Here is a 6431-nt window from a genome sequence, read left to right on the forward strand (position 1 = left end):
ACTACTTCAAGTTGTAGCACTGTGTGTTGTGTATATATGTGCAATATTGTACCTCAAAGATGACTTGTGATTTCCACTATTTAGTAAAATAAAGGACACTATTGTTTAATAAGGCTTCACTGTTAGCTGCTTTTTCATAATGATTTCATTGCAATTTCAGAGATATGAAGAAGTATGGGTTAAAAACAATCATTCTTAATCTGTAGTTGCATCTACAGTATATTTCAGTAAACCTGGCATTGACGTCCCCAGCAGCATTTTAAACGATGCAAAAATAAACAAATAAAAACTGATGGAACATACACATTTGCTTATGGCTGAAAACCATGATCCAAGATTGAGAGTCACTTAATCTTTTCAACAATGACATGTATACTTCTTACGCAATATTAGGTCTGACTATGAGGAAATGTAAATTATCTTTTTTGACATGTTTCGACTGCAAGCTGCCAGCCTTCCTCAGAAGTGTCATCATCTTTGCGGGTGGGGGATTTTCTCTTATACCTCAAGAAGTCCCTTTACAGCTTCTGACTCAGTGTTAAATACACAAAAAGAACATGTTTGTACCTAAGTAACTAGTTGTTTAGTGCAATGTTTTTCTGTTTGTCTTGTGTGGCAAACATGTCACAACACGATCATAATGCAATCCTTTTCCTGTGCATTTTAAAGCTGTTTACCTGCAGTGCATGTGTGCTTGCATGTGTGATCCACATTCTTCCGTTCCTCTCTCAAACACACTTGAGCTGAAGGGGGTGAAAAGAGAGATTGTGTGCGTCAGAAAACACATGTGGTCAGTGCAGTTTATAAGCAACAAGTCGCCTGTGATGCCTGTGTATACATTCCCCTCATATTTCCAAGTATACCGAGTTGAAGCATGGTTTATACGTAGTGTCAAACATCACTACCCCACATGTGTAGTCCTGGTTTAGTCCTGCTTGTTTTAAGACCTGTTCTGCATACATTGTATTTATTTATTTATTTAGCTTCAGATCTGGTTTGGTCTTGTGGTTCTGAACAGTTTTCACACCAGACCTGCCACAATTTAAAGCTTTTCGAGAAGGCTACTATCTGATATAAAACAGTTCTAGACATATAACAAGACTTGGCTAAATGAGTCTAAACTATAAACGGAAATATTCTCGACATGAACCAACCCAAAGACACAACGTGAATAAAAGCATTTTATTGTGTGCATTTTTCATATTGGCTTGAAAGAAAACACGTAAAACTCTCTTGAACTTATTTCCAACATTTTGAGCAGATTACATTAAAATCCAAAGGCTGTTTACAATAAAGCACATTTCACAATTCTTGAAAAAAAAACTACATAGCTATAGGTTGAAAAGTCAATCATGCCAAAGTGTGTTGTTTTCTATAATCTACGCCTTTTTATGAACTAGTCTAGTTCAGAAAAATGTATAATATAATAATAATTACATTGATAACCACACAAGTTAAGTCACTGGTCTATTCCGGTCAGGAGAGGGTTAAACTCCGCTCTGCCACACGAGGGGGCGTGAGGAGGGGCGTTCCCATTCACTACGTACGCACGCGCCACGCACGCACTACGCAGCCACGCACTGAGGCAAAGCGCGTCTCTTTCTCGCGCCACTACTTCGCGAACTGCCGATCTCACACGACCGGGACTCGGACCGTCAACTCCTCCAAACACCACTAAAGTCAGCACGTGAGTAACTTGTCTGTTCTTTAGCCAAAATTAGCCGCAACATTAGCTTAACCGCGTGTTGTTTAGACGCGGGCTAAAAGTTTGTGATCCAAGTTTATGACGCACAACTGGAGAGGACGTATCACTTGTTAGTTTTCTAAAAAAAGCGTGTAAAGAAAGACATAACGTATAATTCTCTATGTAAGTAATGCTAAATTATTCACTTTGTTCTGAAATTTATTATGTCAAGTTACAGATAAGATAACATTTGAGGTTAATCATGTGTTTTATGTGTTTTGGTACTGAAGTAACAGCCTATTTACTTCACTTTAGTTGTGATCACAAAACATGACTTGTCTTTGTCTTGGTGTATTTATTATTATTCAGACCTAATGTTATTTTCTAGCTGTAAAAGCACATTTCCAACCAGAGCTACTGCATTATAGGCTAGAGATGCAGGATCAAAGTTTAAAGGCACTGTTATTTGAGTTACTAGATGCATCATTCATCTTGTTCAGGAATGAATGATGCATAATTATGCATACAACCAGCTTTAATCACCCTTATGACCTCATATGTAACACCAGGGCCACCAGTGTTGTGTGGGAAGATTCCTTCAGCTGCACACTTTGCTGAATGTAGACTAAACACTGACTTGTTTATAGACGTCTAGGACATACTTAACAATTAGTGCTTAAATGTAGGTTTTGTCCTTGTCCTTGCCATTCAAAGCTTAACTTAAGCCAATTTCTGTTTCTCTGACAACATGTTATGACGTTTTTCCCTCTTATCTGAGTCTTCACGGCCGTCCGTGAACCTGAATTGCTGCTTAACTCTCCCGAAATGCCACTGTGGACGTTAAAACCATATCCTGTGTGTGCAGATGGATCGACCTCAGCGATACAGATGTTTAAGGGGGATTTGGGTCTCGTATTAAGGGCTTTGGCTGGTTTGTTGGGTGATGGTTGAGGTGGGACGTGGAAAATTGACTTAAAATCTGACAACAGAGGTTCTCAAGCTGTGGGATGAGTACTAGTGATGGTGTTCTCTACTCAGAAATCATGTGGTTGATGAGACTTGAATTAAGGCATAGTTTAGTGTTGGGCTGAACTCTTTAGTCCTACTTTAGTGCTGGTTCTGTCACTGTCACGTTTACATCATAGTTCTCTGTTGTATTTCCTTGTTTGGTGACTTGAACTACTGTCTTGACCTATTGAAACAGATTTGTAACCTCATGGGGCTATTACTGGTAAAATAAGGGTTTATCATTAGGGACGGTCCAATAGGGTGATATTTTCTGTAAGATGTTAACATTCATAGCCACGCTCACAAATGTAAGTGAAGTTACAAAATTAACTTTTCACTTCTGTAAAAATATGAGAAATGTCTTCATCTGGGATATTAAAGAATGTGTTGCATAATATTGTGTCTGCATACAGCCATATTTTTAGCCTAATTACTGTTCTATTTCCATTTTTATTCATTCGTCTGTTCAAAAAGACAAATCTGATGCACTGAGAAAGAACTGTTGATGGTGTTACATGTTAAATATCGGATTCATACCAATATCTGGGAAAACTCTTTGATATCACAAAAATATACAATCATTTTGTCAAAAGGCCATATTCTTTCAGTCCTGGTTCATGTTTGTTTATCTCATCACCAGACCAATAGTTCCTGTTTTATTACTTATAATCTTGTGTTATACCAAGTTATTAATTGATTTAGTTTGTTTGTTGTTAGTTGTTATGTTTAAAATGGTCTAAAATAAAGTTTGTCATGTTATATTGCTTCACTACATCATTTATGACAATAATATACACCAGTCTTATCTTAACAAAAGATAAATGGAGCATTAGCAGCTCCACACTCTGCGGCTCACTCTGGCCATCTGCGGCTCCTGCTGTGTCCATAATCATAATCTTTTTCCCAAATACTGTGTTGAAACGCAAACAAAAACTTAAACGCATCCGGAAAGTGTTTTTTTTTTTTTTTAAGTCAAACCAGAAGTAGTGACCCAATTTGTGGGGTGAGTTTTCTGAAGTAAACTTGGTTGGGAAAGTTACATTTGACTCAACATGTACTTTTCTCTGAGCATCTTGCAGCTGTAGCCTTATTGTACTGTGCAGAGTTAGGTTTTGTTCAGCGTTCAAGTCTTTTGAATTGACTTTAAAACATTTACAGTGTTCGTAGCGCTTTCTATTTGCAAAGATAATTCTATAGCCACTTTAAGAGCTGTTTGATGTGGTAACCTTTCATTGGTTGTATATAATTTAGTCGTTCTATTGTGTGTGAACCACTGCAATATGTCTTGTTCATAGTTAACGAACAACAGTTATAACTAATCCCTTTTTAATCCAGAGTGGTTCACCATAGATATAAAGAGCATAGGGCTTTATTCAGGGATTATTGTCCGCTTGGGGTTGTTTAACAAAGGCTTCACGTCATATTTCAACTATTTTGGTTACAATTTGACAGAAGTGTAGCTACAAACTCTTAACTAACAAAACAACAACACTAATTCGAGGCATCCAGGCGACACCTTTTGGCAGTTTCTTTCTGACTAACAAGAACTGCAAGCGAGATTAAAGCCCATATGGCGTTATTGTACCTACGTTCTTATTTGCAAGTGAAATTGGGCTCGACGGCAATTACTGTTTTATGGAGTCTGCTTTAGTCACAGTTGAGATGTGTTTGCTCTTATTTAACGTAGATATTTTGATTTGGCTCAGTTCTACATGAGTGTTTTTACTGCACACCACAAAACCACTTCTCATAAGCTCTTCACTACCTCAAAGCATTGTAAGCAGAGTCGTGAGATGCATCGAAAAATGGTTTATATTGATGTGGTTGTTTTGGAGATATGCAAAATGGGAATATCGAGTGTATTGTCGAGTCAAAACGATTCAAAATGACCTCAAAAGAATACAAAGATGTTCAGCTTTATCTCCTAAACAATTGTATACATGATATTTCTGCCCTTTTGTCGTTAATGTTATAGTTCATTTCTGATGTGTTGTTAAAATATCATCTGAATATTGTGATGGAGATAATGTTAGATAGTAATTTTTGTCAATATCGCATCCCTAAATGTGAATACACTGTAAAGCTGAGTAATACTAAAAAAGTTCTGTTTTGACTAAATACAAATACAAAACAACTTCTTTATATATCTTTTATTTGTACTTTTTAAACAAACACCCTGTGTTTGATTTACCAAGAGACTACCATAGTAATAATTTGGTTTTACATAATTACGTGTGTATTTTTGACCTCCATAACTGCATGCTTTTAAAATAGGATTCAAAAGCGTTGTACATGATCATACTCAGCCCTCTCATCTTGTACACAGGGAGTTGTCTTAAGCAGATATTTTCAGCAATAACCACAATGGCTGTGTATATTTCCAGCACAGGCAGCGTAGGAAAAAGCTTGGTTCGCTGTGGTAAATATTATCTTTGGCTTCGGAGCGCACTGGGTTAAGTCAAAGCCGTTTTTTTGGTGAGGTTTTCTTCCCTGCAGCAGTTTGTGTGTGTGGCATCGGCCCCGGCTGCACTACAGGTGTTTCTCAGAGGAAAATGTTAGTCAGAGGAAAGTCAGGCTGTGTGTGTCGTCATGTTCTCTTATACATGTGCGAGAAACATAATTATACTGTCCGTGACTCTCAGGCTTATCATACAACAACACCGTAATGTCTAGAAAAAGATCTGTCTACATGTCTGATGATATTAAGTTCAGTTCTATTGATGAAAAACATATAACGGCAATAACATCTCCACCGAGACGAGCAAGAAAGTGACATAATGCACCTTTAATTATTATGTTTGGTCGCTCCATGTGACAAGACACTTTCTGACATTATAATCTTTGGTAATGACATAATGTTGAACATAACAAATAAAACAAAAACAGTATTTGTTGATGCTAAACACTTTTTTGGCACTTGCTCCATTCTTCTTCCACTCTATTTTGTCTACTACATGACTACGACTACATGATAAAACTCTTGATGGAATAACAAAATAATATAAGCTGTTATTTATGAGAAAAGAGCTGTGGTTACATGCACACTTTGATTAGTATCAAATAGGGATGTCAACATTATTTTGTTAATCGATCATCTCGATTCTTTAGGTCACAACGAGCAAAAAACATAATAATCGTGACGTAGTTTCAGTTCAATCTTTATTTAAAAAAAAAAAAAAGGAGCCCTGAATGTCAAAGGCTTTGATATCTGGCTGTTTATGTTAAACTACATGATATAAATGTGTTATTAACTTTACTTTATCATTCAAGTATGATTTCATAAGGCTGGTCACAAACTAGAGAATCAATTAGACAATTTGAAAGAAACATTTTAAAATTTGGTCTTTGTGACAATAATCGTGAATAATCGTTGAATTATTCTGTTGTAGTTAAAAGGTTGTTCAAATGAAATGTAAACGGCAACATAATTTCAACGTAATCACATCAGATTTGTCTATTTTCTATTCCAACCATTTTAAAGGTCCAGAAATAAGATAACACTCATTTTGGTGTGCAGGTGAACATAGCCACTGTGGAGGAAAATCACACCTTTTCTTTCCATTCGAGTAACGATCTCACACTGAACCCTCTTGGTTGCCATGTTCACCACACCTCCATCTCAGCCTGTGCCCGTGGTCTTTGTGGTGGTCCTTTCTCTCCACTGCGTCTTCTCCACAGGGCGGCTCCTCATCACAAAACGAAATGAGTTGACACTGTAGTCACAAAGATGTCCGTATAG

Source organism: Eucyclogobius newberryi, unplaced genomic scaffold (genome assembly GCF_026437365.1).
Source record: "Eucyclogobius newberryi isolate DKJ021-1_F unplaced genomic scaffold, fEucNew1.0.hap1 SCAF_7, whole genome shotgun sequence".
NCBI lineage: Eukaryota > Metazoa > Chordata > Actinopteri > Gobiiformes > Gobiidae > Eucyclogobius > Eucyclogobius newberryi.